At 37.5% G+C, this 22,119-nt stretch overlaps 1 protein-coding gene across 17 annotated transcripts in view; it reads right to left on the reverse strand.

Moving 5' to 3' along the window:
• Nucleotides 1-22,119, reverse strand: part of Foxp (forkhead box transcription factor P) — a 311,646-nt gene that overhangs the window by 184,762 nt on the left and 104,765 nt on the right. The window lies entirely within an intron of this gene.

Here is a 22,119-nt window from a genome sequence, read left to right on the forward strand (position 1 = left end):
ATTATATTGCATATAATAAAATAACAATATAATTGTTTGGACAAATAAAAATCTCAAAATTTGTAATTTTATCATAAAAAATTATGTGAACTTTTATCAGTAAAATAGATTTATGCATTTAATGTAATTGGGAGATTTCATTGTTTTATATATTATTTTCAATAACATGAATATATAATATCGAATTAATTTTTATATTATTTTGTTCTATGCCTGCGCGAGACATTTTTACACGGTATTTTAATAATATATATATCACGCCTATCTGCAATTGAGTAATAAGCAATAATTGCAAAACGCCTTAAAATTATTAGTAATAAAATTGTTCATCTGGAAAATCAAAGATATAAAAATTAATGATAAACCCTGTACAATTAAATTTTGTCTTATATCTGTAAAGCGATTTAAATTGTATTAATCGCATTAAATTCAACGAAAAGATAAATAATGCCTGCAGATTAAATAAAATGTAAAAATATTATCTATATGTAATGTATTTTTTAAATAAATTATAAAATAAAAATTATCCTATGTATTATTATATCCGCGCTAAATAACATAATAACAAAAGCGTTTTGTGAAATAATACATACTTATGTCTTTCAATATTGCGTTGCAAAAATTCTGTCTTTCTCATTAAAAGTGGTATATTGATTACTTCTTTACAAAATAATCGGTCCAATTATACCTTCGCATTTTATATAGCAAGATAGGGTAAAAGACCTGCCCTTTGCGGCTCGATCTCGCCCGCGACTTCACTTATAAAAACGCAATTTCCTTGTAACAATATAGCATAATAAATGCCGAGGGGTTGCTTTCTCGGGGGCGGTTGAAGAGCCCACTTTCGTCAGGCGTAGACCAAGCGGCGAGCGGCTCCGATTCACCATTACAGTTTGTAATGTACTTACGTAACTTCTGTTTATACACCAACTTTTCTCCACCCGTACTTATTCCGTCTCAACCTCCTCGCCGCTTACAACGGCCCGTTTCATCCCTTGCCCGCGGCGTTCCGCTCTAATATCGTTTTTAACGTCTGAAAATTATCTCCGCCACCTCTCCGTGCTTCTATCCTTTTTTGACCACAATACTCCTCTGTACTATCCTTGTCTTATAATATAATGACGGCATGTTTATTTTTTACATATTACATTACGTACATTACGCGACATATTTCCTTTTTCTTAGTTTTCTTTATTTATGGCACATTCTTTAGAGTCGCATGCTATAAATTATATGGCAATATACGTTTCCGCTTTTAAAAATTATATTTTATGATTTATGAACGTTTTGACATGCTACAATTTTTCTGAAGTGTTGGCAGAACAGCGCAAAGTTTAGACTGAGAGTGAAGAGATAATAATACACGTTTCGTCAATAATAAATATTTATAGAGATTATTTATAACTACTAAATAGCGAAGTGTTATTTACAGACAGAATATAAAAATTGCAAAAGTATTTATCGAATTTATAATACGGAGCAAATAAAGGAATTTCTGCTACTTTTAAACAGAGCGGATAATTTTTTTAATGCAAGATAAATAAGTCCTAATAAAACTAGCTAATAGCTTCTTTTTAATGCAAACATCTACATCTTATTTTAACCAAAATGGTTAAATATGGAATAAATGAAAATATACTAAATCGAGCAAAATTAATTCTTTAATTATAAAATACATTAATTTAAGTTTGTCATTAGAAACGATTAAAACAGTATATAATATTAAACAAATTTAGTAAGTAAATGATATAAGCCACAAACAAATTTTTATAATGCATGATTCCGTATAGACCTTAATCCTAAATAAAATAATAATTTCCCGAAAAGATTTCATGACATTATAATAGACATCGGAATGAAATCCATGTGATAATTTCGTGATAATTTAAATTTTTTACTTGCCAGAAAAGGGATGAGAATATATTATGACGAACAATTTGTGTAATAAAAGTGTCGCGTGTTTCTGGCTAGATAAACTATTTCCTCGTTTTGCTAAAATAGTTTATATAAAACATCGGTTAGTCATTCAAAAGTCAAAAGAAAAACTAAAATTGTCGTAAAACGTTCTCGCTATACCATGACGGTTCATTCATATCACAAAATATAAAATTTGATATACATTTAGATTACATTTTTACTAAAAATATATTATAAAGTTAATTAATTCACTTGATTATTTAGTTACTTTAAGAAAATATGATTACGTGAATGTGATATAAATAAAATTTAAATACCCCAATATAATGGCACAAAATAATATTTATACACTAAATTTACTTTATTACATATTTTTGTAAAATTAATGATTGTGACCAAAAAAACGTTTGTATATATATTTTCGACTTCACTCAAATGCAATCGCGCCGTTTTTTAATTCAATTCTTAAAATACTCAATTGACGCACATATGCTCCCACACATTCTAACAATATTATTTATTGCGCGCAAATTTCCGGCGACCGATGCAAAAAATGTTTCCCCCCGTACCGTAATTGCAATGATTCGATGCGTAATTCAGAGTGTTGCTCGATGCATTTTTCTCATTTTAAATCGGTCATGACATTTCACAAAGTGCACAGTTCCGGCGCGGAACAGCCGCGCGCGCTGGGGATGAGGCATGGAGATGGAATGCAGCTGCAGTTCAATGCAACTGCATTGAAAACAAGCCACGATGCATCGGTGCCTCGGGCGCTTATAATCGTTATGTTTAGTCGCTTGTATTCCTGCATTTTCCACGGTATTTACACATCACTGAAATCTCATGAAAAAGTAATAAAATAAACAGCGATCCGGGGATCGCGCGCCGGAAATAGGATATCGCGATATTTATTCTGGCTTCGTGTCATGCGCCTATTTATAATGGACGGCATTTACTAACTCGACTGCATATTTTATCCTTCACTGTTGCAGTAATTCTGGATAATATCACCGTCCAGCAAAAAATGACGCAGTGCATGGGTCAAAGCGAATATTCCCTCGCGAGCTTTTTTTTGTTTTTCAATGATTTCATACACGATCGTAGCCATAAGGAAATTTTGTTATGTCATTGCAACGGCGAATTTGCATTTTAATACGTATTTCGTTATGCGAAATATGAAATATTGGTTAGCTTAGTATAGATTATACATTAATAATTTATCTTTCACTTTATCTAATGATAATTATTTAATAGTTAATTCCTGAATAGCTTCTAAATAGTAAATCTCTATTGAACAAATCAATGCATTGTTAAGATTTAATTTCAATTAACATTTCTTTTTAATTAAGATTGAATTAAGAGATTCAGGACTCACTTTTTCGGCATTTCTATACAATTCATAGTATTCTTTTCTTAATCTGCGCATTTCTTTTCGTTTATTTCCATATTAAATTTGCAAATTAGTATTCATCAAAGTTTTTTGCATAATTAATTTTTAGACACTATTAATTAAAGATATAATTTCTAATTAAAAGTAAATTATCTACTTAATGTCTAACTGCGTTGTACTGGCTATTACAATGTGCGTCATTGTTCCGCGAAAAAAGCTCTGTCTCTGCAATTTTTTGCAAAGTTCAAAAAACGGCAGCGCATATAACGTCATCCACTTCGCTCGTCAAATAAACATTTCTCGATGGAACGGCGCACGAATAAACTCGAGTCAAAGGAACGATTATCATCGCGTCGTATTTTGCTCGTCGATTTCGTCGGTTCGCACACTATACTCCGGCGCTTCGGTGTTTGTGCCGGCCATCGAACGACGGGCGCACGACACTCGGGCCGCGCGCCGGGCGCGAGTTGGGCGGCAAAACTAAACAGACCACGAGGCGACGTTAAAGTGATGGCGCGAGTTAAACTGACAACCTTCGCCACTTTCCCGGAAGCATAAGCTATCTCGCGCGGCCTGTCGCTTTTGCCGCGAGTGTATTTTCATTGTCGCTTTTATCATATCCTCCTGCCTCTGCGATCGGTAACGCGCGTCCGCGACGCGCGTTCCGCACGATCTCTCACAGCGGCGTTTGATTGTTTTCCGAATGAATGAGACAAAATTATAAATAGACTCGCGAGCGATTTTCCGCTACCGAGTTGCCGCACCTCCGCACCTCCGCGCCTCTTCATGCGCGACTCACCGGACACGGATCGCGCGATGGAAATTACGCATCATCGCGCCCGCTTCGCGCCTGTCAATCCGTTCCAATTAAATGCAAATACGATCGAATAAATGTATACGTTCGGTCTCTAATAACTAGCTATTTTAGAGTAATTTATCGATTTGTAGCGTTTCTATAACGCAACGCTGTGTTAGATCCGATGTATCGTGCAATGCTCGGTTCATTTCGTTATTTTAAAGAAATCTCGAACGTTATATTGGTTTTATAACAAAGATCGGTTTAACGAATGTTCATCTTTTATTCTTATCGGTTTCATCGTCTTTGAAAGATTCCTACGAGTTCAAACCTTATTTCTTCATTGAATTTTGAACGTGTAGCCAAGCTCGATGCAAAATTTGTACAAAGTAACATTTATTTGTGTATATTGATCCAAGATGGTGACAGTGTACGCGACACAAATTGCACATCTATATTTAACAAACTTCAAAAATATTACTGCAATATAAGTTCCACGCGTATTACACAATTTAATTATTCGACTCTATGCAATCTTATCGTTCTCTGTTTGAAATCTCTATGTTTCAAAAATCTCATGTATGTAGAAAATTAACGCGATTTCTCGATAGACCGGGCGGAATTCAGGCCATCGTCGCCGTGTTCCTTCGCCTATCGCGCTATGAATTCTCACGGCTGCAACGCTGCGGAGCAGCAAGAGAAGAGATTGCAGCATTTGCAGCCGCGGTGCCGCCGGCAGAAGCGTAAGAGGCACGAGTGAAACGGCTGGACACCGGTAAACAATCCTTCGGCCAGACCGACCGACCCATCTCTGATTGCTAATGAATCCTAACACTATTATGCATACAACAACTAAAAAAAAACCTTAGGTCGGAGGCACACGAGGGCAGGAGTCGTTGGCCGTTCGTCCGTGTCTTCACCTCTTTGTGCACGTCGCATCGGGCATTGCTCACACTCAGGACCACGGCAGCGTGCATGTACGAGAGCTACGAGAGTGTGCCCGCGCCGTACTTCTGGGACAAAGAGTTGTGCAAACACGAGTTTACCAGCGGGGGACATTATTGCCCTGGACCCGGAGCAAGTTACCCGTCAGGCACTTCGTTAGTGCAATCCTTTTTGCTCGTTACCTTGTCGGTTACTTCGACCTCGATGCGTTACGATCGTTACGATACCTGTTTGCATGTATGCCTATACGTACCTACGCGGTCCTCGTCCATTACGCGCGAATGCTTCGCGAACAGCGACGAACAGGCAGACCGGCGAGATTTCGGGCGCGATGCGAGGCGCGCGCCTCCGTTTCTCATCCGCGCGAGAATTATTTTTCACGGACGCGCGAAATTGCATGCAAACGTCCGCGGGCTAACCAGCACACGAACGGCGCGAATGAAATGAATTTAAACGGATTAAGTCCATATGGCTACAAAACGTCGGGATTGGTAAGTGTGCAATGTACACAAGACCGGATACGTGTGTATGAATAAGATAGCAATTACGTAATAAATTAAGTAAATCGTAAGATAAATCGTATAGGAACTGAAACACTTCTGTCGTATCACTTTCTCTAAAAGTGTCTGTTCAAATGTTTTCTTTATAAATCTCCGATATTTAGATAAATAGACCAAACGTATTTACCTCCTGATTGTAATTTTATAGAAAGCAATCTATATGCTATGTATATATATAGGAAGCAATCTATAGAAGATGTGATTTTTCTTTCATCACAAAAAATACACAATTCTAGCTATAATAAGTACTCGAAATATAAAATTTGTAAGTCAATTTAGAAGTAAACTCACATATGCAATATTAAATAGTACTTACTTTTTATAATATTTTTTCTTTCATATTATACTTAGAAAATAAAACTGACAATAGATGGATAAGAAACATGTTTCTCTTATTATTGCACATCATCCATGCAACGGTTATTATTGTAACAAGCGATTATCATATAATAATTTTTAAGATAGAATCTATTCCTTTATTATTGCTAGAAAATCATTATCAATACCATGTGATCAAAATACCGTGTAATGAAAACAGCTGTCCTCCCTGTTGGTAATTATTCGAAAAATATGTTTCGCGCGTCCTAGTTTTTCGACGCTATCGCCCGAGCTCGGCCGAGAGAGTCGATCACCATTCTCCTCAATTCTCCTCAATAATAAACGCGTCCGCGATGCATAATGCGTTTATTGCTTTTTGCCGCCGTTTCGCAACAACGGCACACGTAACGTGCATTAACACCGGCGCGGCTGAGAAGTAAGACTGCAAAAGGGGGCTTTATATGCAGCGAGGTGTGCACGCGATGACGTGATTCTATCGATTATTAAACGAATAATATGCGCTCGCTCGCACTGCCCTGTACCATGTGCATCGAGCCACACAGGCAATTTGGGTATGCATCGTATGCACGAGTTTATGATCGCGCGAAAATCCGGAATGTTCGGCACGGAGTGATACGATGGAAACGAAATAGAGTTCCCCCCCGCGAAACTAATTTCATGGAACGGTTACAACCGACGCCTCGAAAATACCGTTGTGGTTTTCTGGAAATTAGAAGTTACACGGAGGGAGAATTTTTTTTCCCACCGGCTTCGATTTTCGGCAACGCAAAACCGCTGAGAGAAGCGCAACCGGTAAACATTTTTAGCCAGCTCTCGCCTTAATTAAAGCCGCGAGAATATTCCATCCCTGCTAAAATAACACGCGGTCGGTCTTTTAATCGCTATTTCGCGCGACGTAATCAACAGCACGGATTTCTAGACGCGAGTCGATCTGTAAAAAACTAGTAGTTTTATTTTTACTTAAAACTTTTCTTATACGTCTTAATGGTGAAGAGGTTTTCTGTCACATATTTTCTGTTAATACAGCTTCACATCGATTTCTATGTGTCCACTTATTTATTCTTACTCCATCCACTCAGATATTCCGCTCGGAAAAAGAGATAAAAAATATTATAAATAAAAATGTTTCACGTGTGCAATAGAATTTGTTGTTTGCAGTTACATTGTCTATTTATAAATCTAAACTAATCTTCGTGATTCACCAGTCAATAAGAATTTATATATAATTATCTTTCATCGTAATTTTTACCAAATGCATAAATAATTAAGACATTAATAAAACATCAACTTTGGTCAACTCAATTACGATATAATCGAGGTAGATGTTAATCGCAATTTTTTTCGACTCGCTCCTTTTATTTCAATTCCCAATATATGAGCGTCGCAAAGTTTCAGGTGTGCCGGGGGGACGAGAGAGAGAGAGTCGATTTATCGCAAAACGTAGGAAGAATCGAACGGAAGAGCCCCGCGGGCTCTGTACACGGCACGACGATCCGCCATAGTCCTCCCCCGCGCGTATACCGAATGGGCGCGAGGGTGTACAGCGCGAGTCGAGAGGGTGCAACAATAGCGAGACAGTTACTGTCAACACACTCGGTGCACATTAGTTGTTTCGCGGAAGCGGCTAAAATGTAAAACGAGGATCCCCGGGAACAAAAGGAGCGTAGCGGGTGGAAAAGGTATAGGATCAATACAATAGTATATTTGTACAGACCGACTGATGAGAGGGGTGGTGCCTTGCAAGTGGGAGGCCTCGCTCGGGGTCGGCGATGCCTGTCCAGGGTGGGTATATGCCTGTTGTTTACAGTGAAATGCAGGAAGCGCAAGAAATCAAAAAGAGAAGCTCGAAACACCAAGCTCGTTTCGACGTCAAAGCTGATTCGCAAGCGTATCCGAATATAATGTTACATGAGCTCTTAAATTTTCCAAATGTAATACCTTCGTACATTATTCAAAACAAAAAAAGGTATAAAATCCACAAGCGTCAAAATTGTATTTTCTATCAGTAATACGACTAGAAAAATCCTGAAAAAATATGAAAAATAAAAAACATTATTTATTATTTCCTTTCAAGAGTGTGATCATTGCATATATGATAATAATAGATAGATCATTAACATAATAAGTCAGGAAAAAAATTGTTTCAACAAAAAAAGATATTAATAATTTCATGCATTATCGCGCATATTAATATGTCAAGATGGAATATTAATTATATAGCTACTTCAAAAATAGTTATGTAATAAAATATAAAAAGAGATAAGATAAATCATCACTTGCTTGTAAAAAAACATGCGATAAATAAAAATTATTAACAAGTTTTATACACCCGCTTGATAAAATAGCATATTTATGCTCATCTCTCGATAAACACCTCGCGTAGTTGGAAGACGCAACCCCCGGTAGGCACTGGTTGCAGAGAATAGGTACGTTAGTTGTTTACCGTGCAAGGGCGCCAAAAGGGGGTGCCGAGAAGGTATAGGAGAAACGAGCAGGCACGCCGCAATAATACGTATACAATCGCCATAGCGAAACCACCATCGCCACTGTTACATTTGTATACTGCGAAACGTATCGGTTTACTTTCGCGTAGGTGAAAACCCGCGTCACAGTAACGAACAGAATATTCACCCATAATTGGTCAATCGTTCCATTGATTCGAACGATATCTATGACACACGCGATATTTACCGCATGAATGGTTACTGTTCATCACAATAACTATTTTCTTTGAAAACAGCACATATCATAAATATATCCATTAACAATTTATAATAAAGAGAACAGCCAATGTTATTTAGTTATTTTGCATCTTAAAAATAAAAGAACACGCCTCGATGCCTTCCCATATATGATACTTTTAATTTTTGCCTCCCAAATTGGAAAATGATTTTGATTATATATTATTAGATCGTATATTAAAGTAAATTATAGTATTTTCTGGAAAAGGAGCGAATCGCTAGAGTCGTAAAAATAGCACGTAGTGTTTGTTGAAAATGTCTCAACAAACATACAAAACGTACATCTGTTTGCGATAGCCTCATTTGTGCCGATGTGTAAGCATAATAAAAGCTTAATAATCTAGAGGGTATAATTATGGTTCATGGTCGATTCATGCAAGGGAGATCTAATGTTTTTGTAGCAATTACCTCGAAGCCATTATACCTACCGTATTAAGTTGTCGTTTGAGTCTTTAGAGATAATTCCCAGGGGAGGGCGCTCTCTCTCAATACTGCAATTTTAGAACATATTGCTAATTGCGATATATTGGTTATATATTATTTTTCCCTTGTCCAAATATTGGTAAAAGATATAAAAAATATACATATATGTATATATGTGCATATAATATATATATATATATATATATATATATATATATATATATATATATATATGCATAGCGTGTCTCATGATCACAGGGAAAAAATTGTCAAGTATACTATAATAACTCTTATAATCATATAATAAAGTTAATAAATTGTGTTACTTTATTTTTCTTTCTTTCCCTTTAAAAAATTTTTTATATAATATAAACTTTACACAGTCAGCATATCGATTATTTTACAAAGTTAATGCGCTAATGATTATTAATTACATTTATTTTTATAATGCACCAATTGTATTCTTATTTCTTTCTAATTTTTTATACTTCCATCTACATTGATAAGTAATTTGACTTTTACTTGAATTTATATACAGTTATTAAAATGTACTACTAACAATTAACTTGCCAGTATCAACTGATTGCTATAGCATACGTAGTCTCTGCGCTTAAGTGACCGAAAGACAAAGTCAGCTGAGCTGTAAAAATCAATATCAGATAGCTAGAAAATCAATAACAGATGACAGAGAAATCGATATGCATATATAAGCGCGGTTACGGGTGCACTTGAGCGCGAACTCTGCGCGATAATATCATTGGCAAACTTTGATCGCTTATAACGAAAAGTTATAATGTAGGGTGTATAACTTTTATATTTTTACTGTACCGATTTTCAATTTCACTTAATTTCCGGAATATGCCGTTAACGTATTACATGATAGTAGGATACTCGATACGTGTACATAATTTAAGAGAAATTTTTTTTGCACGTATACAGAATCTGCATTTATATAAAAATCAGAGTTAATAATTAAGTTCAATTAGAAATTAAAGTTCAGAATACAAATAATTTCACATTAAGGGATCTTATATTTTAATATTTACAACGAGCGCAAAACGATAAAGGCGTATACGAAAACTTTAGGCAAATGAAACGTATTTGATCGCGATCGATGTAAATCGCGGAGTATAAAATCATCATTAATACGTTTAATCGGGTTTCCGCGAAGCGAAATGTAATGTTTGTTTTCACCGCGAGATCAAATTGTAATTGTTCGTATCGACAGAAATGAAAATTGCAACGAACAAGGTGAATCGCAGATCCGACCGACTAGCAACAATTCTCGGCGTACGCGCGCACTCGAAATCATTATGTCATATCCACTTCATTTGCTCAACCCCGTTGAGCGTCCGTATCTGCTTGTGTATATGTATTCGTGTGTTGCTAACTCCATTCTCTACGACGTACATGATCCGCCTACTCGATTTTTGCTTTTTCTCTTTTTGCCTTAACGCTATATATATTTTAGAAAAATGTAAAGGTTTTTCTAAAGAAAAACTATTTTTTTGACAATATAGATTGCTTATTATCTTGTTAAAACAAAACTAGAAAAAGAACGTCAATTATAATATATATACTTTTAAACGATGAATTTTATGACCAGATCTTTGTTGAATTATCAATTGTGCGTAGAATACGCGGGTAAAGGGTTTTCTTTTTCGAAATGACATTTTTCACGACTGGCACCGCTAAAAGTGTAAACGGTGGTGGCGCGAATTTTCGGCGCACGTTTCACCATCAGTGCAGTCGATGGAGTTATGCGTAATACAGAATTGAATTTACCAAGTGTAGAACATATAACGTAACACTAGCGAACAACGAGTCTGATAATTAGCAAATATGCAATACCTAATGATTAGAGTAATAGTTTCGCAAATAGAATATTTTCATTTGACAGGTATGTGTTCTCTGTGTGACGTTTACGACGGGGGCTTGGTAGGCAACAAAGAGCTTGGTTTGCAAAATGAGGATCGAAAATCAAAGCCCACTTAATAATGCGCTGATGAAATCATTCGCGCTCGTATATGGCATCGAAAATGTCAGACGCTGAGAGGTATTGCCCCGTAATATATTTTTGATTAAGTGGCCGGAATAACGGCTATAAATAATAAAACGATGCACTTGTTTACAGGAAACCGCAATTGAATCAACGCTAGTGCGTCTGTGTGCGCGTCTATGCCATTGCGAAAAATCAAATGCCCGGCCGATGCTTACACAAATGTAACAATATGAATAATATGAGGATGATTGATGGTAATGCTTTGCCGCGATCAAAAGGTCAAAAATTATTTTGCTATCAAAAAAGGAAAACCTATATAATGCCCTTAACATAAAATTAACAGTTTAAAGTTGAAACATTTTTCATAATAAAGCTCTCAAAAAGTATTAGTAAGACTGTTAAATAATTTTTATACCAGATATAATCACGATGTTTCTCATCTTTTTCTCTTTTTTTCTAGATTTAAAAATTTTATTAATGTAGATAGACTTAGAAAATATATATCTAAATAACCTAATATGTAGATCTTTTTTATAATTGCTGAGTCTTTTTCATCATATAATCCAAAAATATATATCTTTTTCTCAAATATTTTATACACTTTTTTACTTACATTTATAAACCCAAATACTCATATATAGAAAACAATTTTAGTAATCTATGCTAATATATAAAATTATAATTACATATATTAATAAAAAAAACCCCGTTTTAATATACACTAATAAAGTAATTAATTAACCTGTTCAATTATAATAACAATAATCTATATAACGCGTTTGTATATATTTGCGATCGCTGTTGACAAATTGTGCCAACTAGCAGAGTTAATGACACTAATCAAAAAGGTTTTTCTAATAAAAACATTTGTTTTTTTATTAATTATATTAGTATATGTGCTAATTACGAATATGACAATATAGCATTCCACAATGTCACATTCTTTTAGAAATTGATATGTGTTAGCTTTAGTAAAAAGTGACAATTAAACTCGGTTTCTTTCCTAAATAGACGATATTTACGTTTAGTCTAAGATCCCGACCTACATCGACCTTCACCCATCTGTTTTCCTAATAAAAGGTATTTTTTATCAAACATAATGAATGAACAAACAAATCGCGGATGGGTTACCTAATTAAATCAGCTCAAGGCTACCCTTAATTAAAAATAATTTAATTAATTTTTTTTTATTTTTACACATTTATATTCTCAAAAAATTCAGTACCAATCAAAAGTACAAAGCATAAGTAGAAAGGAAAAGTTAGGTTGCCTATCTTTTACTGCTCCCTATTACCGGGTTGCCAGCTATATAAACAGGTGAGTTGGTATTACCAATTTACACTCATCTTTATTCTTAAGTGAACTATATATTAAAATAAAAATAATTTTAAGACAGCTCTGTCGCTTGTCTTTCTCTATCGCACGGAGAAAAAAGCATGCGCACTCTCTTTCACTCGGCAACTGCTTCACGCACAACTGCTATGCTGCGTCCTCCTCTATTGCATAGAGTAGTACGTTCAGCGCTTTTCTGTCGCACCCCGCTAGCTTACTCAAATATTCGAACTTTAAAGCGCGGCAACCGCAAGTCTTGATCGATTTTGCTTAGGCAACCTAATACCACTATGTTCGCAATAAAATTATCTTTATTTTAATATATAATTCACTTAAGAATAAAGATGAGTGTAAATTGGTAATACCAACTCACCTGTTTATACCTGGCAACCCGGTAATAGGGAGCAGTAAAAGATAGGCAACCTAACTTTTCCTTTCTATTTATGCTTTGTACTTTTGATTGGTACGGAATTTTTTGAAAATATAAATGAGTGTAGAAATAAAAAAAATTAATTAAATAATTTTTAATTAAGGGTAGCCTTGAGCTGATTTAATTAGGCAACCCATCCGCGATTTGTTCGTTTATTCATTATGTTTGATAAAAAATACCTTTTATTAGGAAAATAGATGGGTGAAGGTCGATGTGGGTCGGGATCTTAGACTAGTTCTTTTTAGCTTATGTGCATGGTAGACATATTTTCACTGTCATAGAATAAAAAAGAGTTGCTGACTTTAAAGCGATTCAATACTTCATTACCATTAATGTATGCGGACTTTTCCTGCTATTTCTATTAATAAATTTACTTACTTGTGTTTTAATATATTTATCTCTTTGTTATTAGATTGAATTATATATTATATTTTTTCAATGTTATGCTTTTGGAAATTTTAAAAATTATAAAAAATGAGGCTAACAATATTGAAAGAATCTTGATCTTTGAAACTAAATGATATATGCTAATAATATGATGTGGTATGAACTTTTTACTGTTATTTTCGTATTTTATTATGTAGGAATTGGTTTAAAAAATTCTATTTCTTTCATGTTATAAAAAAAAGTTTATCTTAGTTAGCTAAAGTGTAATGAGACGTAAGATAAAATAGATTTAGATTTATAGCTGCAAAACGGAAAGAAATATAATCGCGCGCGTGTAACACGCACAGTTCGAAAAGATGGCGATAGAAGAATTCGGTGACAGTATATCTCGATTTACCCCGGAGACGTTTTCTCGCCCGGCACAATCACGTGAGAAGAGAGGGTTGGACGAGCGAGGGGGACGTGCGACACCGCGTCGCAGAGGACCCGAATCTCCAGTTTCCCTCGATTCTCGAAGCCTTCTCGAAATAATCCTCGCGGACGACACGTCAGGCGACGGTTACGCACGCGTGTGCGTGAGGCGAGGATGGGGCCGGGGGGGATCGGTGAGACTTACATATGACAAATTCAACGCGCTCCTTTCCGCCGCCGCCGTGCCGTGCCTTCCTTCCTTGCTGACACTTATGGCCCAGGGCCACACACACCGGGTATTATTATTTTCATTCCTTCCCGCATGCGTCTGTCTGGTCTGCCCGTCCGTCTGTCCGTCCGTCTGCCCGTACATCCGTTCCTCCTTTCCGCGTTTGTCTCCTCTGTCTGGCCCGTGCGCCTTCTCCCGCACCGCGGAAATCTCTTTTCGGATGCTTTCGAGGGCTCCCCCTGAAGCGAGCCTCTTCCCTCCCCCTTTCCCCACACACGCGAGACGGGGCTCTTAGTTTTTTGCGCGCGACACGTGACGGAAAGTCCTCGAGGCCGCCTTTGTTGCTGGGGACGTTACCCCTTCTGTGCCGCGTCCTACGAGATTCTTGTCGACGAGCTTTGCGAGGATGAAAAGTGGAACACTTACGGTGTAATTATACGCCGTGACGTGCAGCGTGACGATATGTTGAGAAATTGGTGAAGAAGATTCTAATTAGAGTTGAAGTAATTAATTAAATTCTTATTATGTCGTACGGAGTTTGTATACAGAACTGTAAAGCTTTCTGCACAAAATTGTCAACTTAAACTAAATGACAATTTTGTACATGGTATATATTATAATTATTATTACAAATGAGAGACTGTTGCAATTACAATGATCAATATTGAAGAATATTTATCGGTATAATTAGTTCGTGCGATTAAATGCCAAATAAGATTTAAACCCAATTTGATGATAATTACCCGAGCATCCTTCGCGCTACCGAGATATAAAAATTGTGTTGAAAAAGGAAGGAAATCGTCATGCCTCGTGTTTTGAATGCGCAGTACCTTACGGTCTTAAATCATATTACCCGCGTGCCCTTTTTACCCCTTCTCGCGTTATCTCCCGCGGGCTCGGGCTCGTTCTTATTTTATTTGTTTCGCTTATATCCACCGCCGTTCTTGAGGCTCGCCGAGATTTCGCGGCAATTTACTTTATGCGCGTTACGTCGTTTTCCGCCCTCTCGCTTCACCGTGGCGTACCCCCTAGCCATCTCTTCCCAAAGACTCACCCTCGCGATGTTCTTATGGAGCTCGACAGCGTCCGACACATACACACGGGCACGCGTTTGTGCGTCGCGTTTGTACGTGTAGGCTGTATAACGACGTGTTCGTTTCTATCGCCAAGGCGGCCCCGAGTGTTCTCTTCTACACTTATTTCGGGCTAATTCACCCCTCAAGACCGCTTACGCCTCCTACCACCGTCCACCGAACAGGTTAGCTTTTTTTCTCACGTGCCGCGAAGCAGTTCTCGTTAAGCGGTTAAGGGTGAACTCGGTAAAGAGGGGCTGTAAATTCATTGACTGGCGAAAATACCCCTCGGAATTCCCAGAAGCGTCTTTCGAGCAATTCCAGTGCTAGGCTTATTCGGGATCACGCCTAAGTCGCGTAAAAATAAGACTGAGGTCTCGACGCCTCCGTGAAATGTTTAACTATATGTTTACAGATACATTAACGTATGTAATTATTTGCGATTATTGCCTATCAATAAAATATAAACTATTAACAATGATATATAAAGAGAAAATATGTTTACAAGATTGTTGATCTTTATATACAATTTTTTGGCAATATTTATGTGTTAATTTCTTAAGAAATGATTAAGAGTAATTATATGTTATAAATAAAGATATATCGGAGAAATTTAGAATAAAATTATTAAATGTTTATTACTTATAATAAAATAATTATGCCTACAATAATATATTTCACATTCAACAGAAATTTCGATCTCTGTACTTGGTAATTATTATACTGCACGATAAATCATTCCGGCAACAATCTCAACCTCCTGAAAGAAAGAAAGCATTATCCGCGCTGAGATTTGCTATCCTTGGAGTATGAAAATATTTTTGTTGAGAATAATGGTTTATAGATGCGCGAGTGAATGCGCGTAGGCGTTCTCGTGTCGCAAAAACAACACACGCGGGCGACGACGCGACGATGAAAATTCGTTCATAAAATCGCGCTCGGACGCGCGCTGGTGAATGATCAACGCGACGCAACGCGACGTCGAGGATCACTCCCTCTCGAAATACGACCGCGTATATAATTATCAAACAAAATCTACAAACCCGAGGAGAGAGAGAGAGAGAGAGAGAGAGAGAGTCGAGGGTCGCGGTTGGGCATTACAAACGCATTTACATTTGGTACTTGACAAGAGCCAACAAAGGGGCCCTGGGCTGCTGGAATGTTCACCGTAAATAAGCATTACGATATAATTTTCTGTCACAACAATGGCCGCCGGTGTTACAAAAGGTTTAGCCACGAGGCGGCCGTCGGGTACTACTGCGGACAATGAGAACGGCCGCGTTACGCCGTAAATTGATTTGCGAAAGCGTTCCTGGAAAAAGCCCTCCGCGGAGAGAGAGCTGGGCCCACCACCACCGCCGCCGCCGTACGTGCCGCCAGGTTTGGGGAGAAGGGGTGGTGATGCGAGGGGTGGCGCGAGCTTTTGAGCTTATACCGCAAAAATTACGTCGCGGCAGGGATTGTATTTATGTTACATAATTACGCCACGCGCGCGCGCGACCGGTCGGATAGAGAGCACGGGAAGGGTTGGTGGGTGGCTGCGACGCGCGAGGGAGATGAAGAAGAAAGAAAAAAAAGCGGCTGGCGGCCGAGGAAAAGTTTTTCGGCGGCTGGTCGGCGGCCCGACCGAGGCGAGGCGGGCGGGCAACGCCATCCCGCTAATGAATAGAAATAATTCTCGCGCAATTGTGCTTTTCGCTAGTTTTCAATTAACCAGCCGCTCCTGCCGCGCCGAGCTGCGCGGAGCCGCGCCACGCCGAACCGAACCGAGCCGAGCTGAGCCGAGCCAACCACCGCCGAAATACAGGCGCCGAATGGAGCGACGACACGGCACTGTGCACTGCTTTAAGTTTTTATGCCGCGCGAACGCGCCCCGCGGCTCGTAATTATAATTTTCTGTCAGGTAGAGGGTTAACGCGCGCGCGTATACGCGCGGACGCGGATATCGTTTTCTTTTTTTCCATCTCTCTTTTCTCTCTCTCTTCTCGCATTTTCACCCGAACCCTTTGTTCTCTTTGGGGGGGGGGAGGGGGAGTGCAACGGAAATATGCTCCGATTTCTGAATACGCGCGCATTTTCCTGCAATGAGAATCGGTGGTTCTCTGTGTTCCGCAGACTCGCGAGGGTATATTACCACTTTCTCGTCTGGATTTTGGAAATTTTACTTGTATGCACTTAATTTCGTTCAGAGCATTAACTTGGGCTGAAAAATGTATATCAGAGTGATAAAACTATGATTGTGTGTGTACGTGCACTTGATACGATATTTAATCTTAATAACTTACGAAATATGTATATATATAATATAATAAAACTAAAAATGTAGAACACACATATCATTTGAATCGCATGATTGGAAGATAAATAGATAAATGTCATTTGTGCATCATAAAATTCACTGTGAAAGTTGTTAAGAAAAGATCAGGCGCTGCCAAGCAATGCCTCAGCTTCAACCTGGTGTTGTAACCAGTTCTAAATCCGTGTATATCTCGTAGTCGCCGAAATCTCTTCGCGACTGTCGGCCACGCAGAATCCCACAAAATAAATCGCGTCTTTCGTCCGCGTGATCCCCGGTAATATTTGTCTTTCATCGGGCCATTTTACAAGATTCCCCTATCTATTCGACTTTCTAGGCAAGAAAGATGAAATCGGAGGCGGCCGTATAGGCGCGCGCTCGGACACGCACTCACGTCGCGCGACAAGGTTTGTGAAAAGGGGGTGATTCCCTGACTCTCGTCGGCCGGGATTGGTAAGATGGTAGAAGGATATGGAGCGGGGCTTCCGTGGGATAAAACGGGTTATCGGATGCGAAACTCGCTGCGTGGAAATGTAAAGGCACCCTGACAAATCGGTTTCTATTACCGGGCAGCGGCGGGTCGTCTTTTTATATATTGATAGCATTATTTCGCACAGCTACATCCACCGTATTCACTCCATGTCTTCTTCAATAGGGCGCGATAGGCTCTTAGTGTTTTATGAAAAAAATTTTGCGGAAATGCACCGTATGCTTCAATTTGAGAGTTTGCTGACTTATATATGAGAAGAGTAAAAAAAATACAAATATGAGCTTTCACTCTCCAAATTTTTTTTTAATCTACTAATTTAACGAATTGTTATTAATAAACTAGAATACCGATTATCCGGATTTTTAATTAACCACATAATCGTAATAAAAAAAATAGAAGCTTAATTATTCACACTTTAATTATATGTGTATTTCGAAAATGTTAATAATAATTAAATCTATTCAGACTTCTTTCATGTTTTGTCCTGTCATAAGTAAATTTGCATAATTGACGTTCTACTCAAGTTATGACGAAATTCTTCTTGGGTTTTTCTTGACGCTGACATTATCTTTTATATCAGACATGTGTTACATGTGCCATAACGATGCGAAATTTTGCCTTTTACAATTAAGATTGTTTGTTACTTTTATTGCCAGTTAATAGAACGATTGACCACGGAATCCCCAGCGCATCTCTGCCCTCTGATACAATACAATCGGTGCGTAATCATCCCATTGTTTGCCGAGAAATTAAATGGACAGTACATTCGCGTTGCTGATGGAGTGGCTCGCAAACGATTGTCACAATGTCCGATAATAGCATTTATTACTGCTATTCGCATTTTTGTTTAACCAGACGTTGATCATAGGCAGCCAGGTTATATCTTGATCGTTTGAAATGCGCTCCCGTGCAATCGATTAATCCGTTACCGTCGAAATCAATTTTATTACGACTTCTAATTTGCAATCGATCGCGATGGATTTAGAATTCGGAACGTTAATTCTCATTTAACAACTTGGACAATTGTGTAATGTCGAAAGATAATAAAAGAATATAAAATATGTATGTCATGGAAGTAGTGACAGATTAATAAATATAATTTTATATCATAAATTGTTGAAATATTAAATGTTAAATATATGCATTTCATTCCATATTCACGAAACTTACTCTGCAACGTCTTTTATTATTTCCGTCTTCTCATTTTAATTTGTCTTCAATATATATATCGAGGAGCAGCAAATAACTAATATAATATCTTTCGCCAATGGTATTGGAACGGGATGTATTTCATATTATACAATGTATTACACAACGCATATCGCAAAATAAATGGCTAATATTTTTCTATGTTTCGAGCAACGTGGATTCCTATATTAACAGAAGGGAAAATATATTAAAATAAGATGAGAGAAAAAAGTACATTGCGATTACTGAAATAAATACGTATATACGTAAGGAAGTCAATTATAGATAGCGACCGAGGTCGGCGCGGGAATTGTTATGTAATATCTACCATTTCGCCAAGCTGGTTTTTTCACACGGTTGTGTAAAATATTTATTTATAATTAGTACAAAGGAGAACAAGTGCGCGAATTATTTTCAGTCGCCTGATCGTGCCGCGCGTGCAGGCTACAAAAGTGAATAAATAATGTAAAAATGTTAATTGTCGTCAGCACTTGGTGTCACTGCGAGAACACAAAGGACAAAGGTATAATGATATATCGGCGATATATATATTATTATCAGTTTCAGGAATACGCAAATTTCCCGGAGGCGGGAAAGCGGCTCCCAGCCGCTCTGCGCGCTTTTAAAAATAAATTCGAACGAAAGAAATATCAATTAACACGCTCAATAACGCAAGCAATATCCCGAGCGTTCATCCGAAACCACCCTCTATGCGGTTACTACGCGAGCAGGCAGGAACGCGCTGCCCCCATTCATATACAAGAGGATAAAGCAGCCCCCACTCGCCCAACAGCAAATAATTAGTATCTTAGTAATATCGGGAATGCGTTTAATGTTAGCAACTAACTTGGCTACTTGATTAAATAGAGCGATTGATGAAACTATTTGGCCGTACATCGAATTAAATTGTAACTAGTTCTAATCGCCATGAATTAAATGCGAAATTATATATTATTCTTACATAACAAGTGTCTTTAAATTAAAAAGCACAAAAAAAGATAAATAAGATATATAAATAAATTTTGCTTAAAACACATCTCGATATGTGTCATCATTAAATATGTACTTGCTCTAAACTTATTTGATTATGTAGCACGTAAAAAAAATAACATGGTCATGTAAAAAAAAACGAACCTTTACACTTTGATCCTAAAACGTATAAACTCCAAACAATATCGTATGCTCGCGTAAATAATTAAATTTCACTTGCAGGAATATTATTCTCAGTGTTATTATTTAGCAATTTTTTAGCGCGCGATGGAAAACAATTAAATAGAATGATATATAAAATATTCCGGAGATGTACTTATACAATGAAGCAAATGTTTTTCATGCATAATTTTTTGTATTTTGTTTATATTCTTCCTATATGTATATTTCACAGAATTTCTCCGAATATCCCAAATGTTTTTTATTTAAATTATGTGCGCGGCGGTTCGAGGAAGACGGGAGAAAGGGAAAGAAGAGAGAGAGAGAGAAAGAGAGAAAGAGAGAAAGAGAGAGAGAGAGAAAGTGCATAAGAACGACTCGCGCGTGGCCGAGAAATTAATTGGCAGAAACATCTTTGGTGGAGAAAAACTATCAGTACATCTGCTTTTCTAGAACACACAATCAGACATTCCCCTTTATTCGCGAGCCAAGCAGGCAAAAGTATACACCGCACAACGTAGAACAGGCTAACTTCCGGCCGCAACATCCGCCTACGCGTTATACCGCATCGATAATTACAATTTCAGTTACGTTTTAATTAGCTAAAATGCTAATGTGCTGCGTGAGCAAGTAGCCAACGAACACCGCGTTGATCCATCAGAAACGAGTCAAAATACTTCCGTACCGCTTCGTATACTGACATCCTATACCTACAGATATACGTCAAAACAAGTGACAAAAAAATAAAGCTTTGTTTTAGTTTTATTCATATTAGTAATCTCCATTCTCGGATATCATTTCGAGAAGTATAGATTGTGCATAAGTGTATACATATCTCACACGAGAATTTTAATTTTTTATAGTCAATATTGTATATAAAAAGAGTAAATGGTTCTACTAGAATAGAAGAAAGTAATTTTATACAAATAATTTTCTTGATAAAAATAAAATATTGTTGTCAATGATATACAAGCTATAAAATTAATAAATTTATTTAGAAAAATAAAATTATCTTCCTATATCGATGATTTTACAATTTACATCGGTTTACGCAATTTAAAATATCTTTAAACAAATTCACAATTTTGTTTGCAAAATAATACCCGCCATTGATTCGATGCGAAAACGATAATTCCAAAGATCTCGGTGGGAGAAGGATCCTTCGGAAAACGACGACGTAAAATACGCGGCGCGGATAGGGAGAGAGGGTTGAAAGGAGCAGCACGTGGGATCCGAGGGTGCCGTTTTCCCTCCCTTTCGCTTTAGGGGGAACGAACGAGACATCGATAATCGTGTTTGTTGTACGACTGCCGATACGAAACTTCAGGAATGCCGCTCAGCCCAAGAAACAAGGGAGGTTTACGACTTAAGAAGTATTATGTCATCCGAATACTCGCGCGCGCGGCATCCTCCTTACCCTCGACTCGCCCAAATCGTGACTCCTTATATGCAACGGGGGAGGGTTGTACGACGCCGAAATTTTGACAACGCTCGCCCGTCAACACCCATAACGTTTTAGGGTCGTCGCATATGAAGGGTGATCTCTGATCGCGAGTTTACGAAGACTGGGAGAACTTCGGGTCGCGTCGCGCCGCGCGACAAAAGTTTTAATATTTGTTGTTTAAATATTCAGAAGGAGTCGCAACGTCGATCTAAAACTGACAACGGAGCTCCATTGGTTCTCTTTTAGATGTCCAAATCGATGCGTTTTAACTATACAATGGCTCGAATTTCGTTTTTCTGCAAGATTCATAATCCCGAAAACTGCATGGGATTATATATATCATAAAATGAGAATTTCCATTAATACGGTTCAGAATATATCAAAATGACACTTTAGTTTTGTTTTCACGAAACTCTATCTACCTGGTCTACATTATTTATTGCCATACTTAAATTGAATTTAGTACAATTTATACTTTTACGTAAATCTTCGTGTAATCGATCCGCAGTTTCGTTAATATCTTATTATGATTAAAAGGCTATGCGTCGTCTAAAATCATTACATTTTACATATATAT

Source organism: Temnothorax americanus, unplaced genomic scaffold, assembly GCF_048541705.1.
Source record: "Temnothorax americanus isolate GAGA-0224 unplaced genomic scaffold, ASM4854170v1 Scaffold52, whole genome shotgun sequence".
Lineage (NCBI taxonomy): Eukaryota > Metazoa > Arthropoda > Insecta > Hymenoptera > Formicidae > Temnothorax > Temnothorax americanus.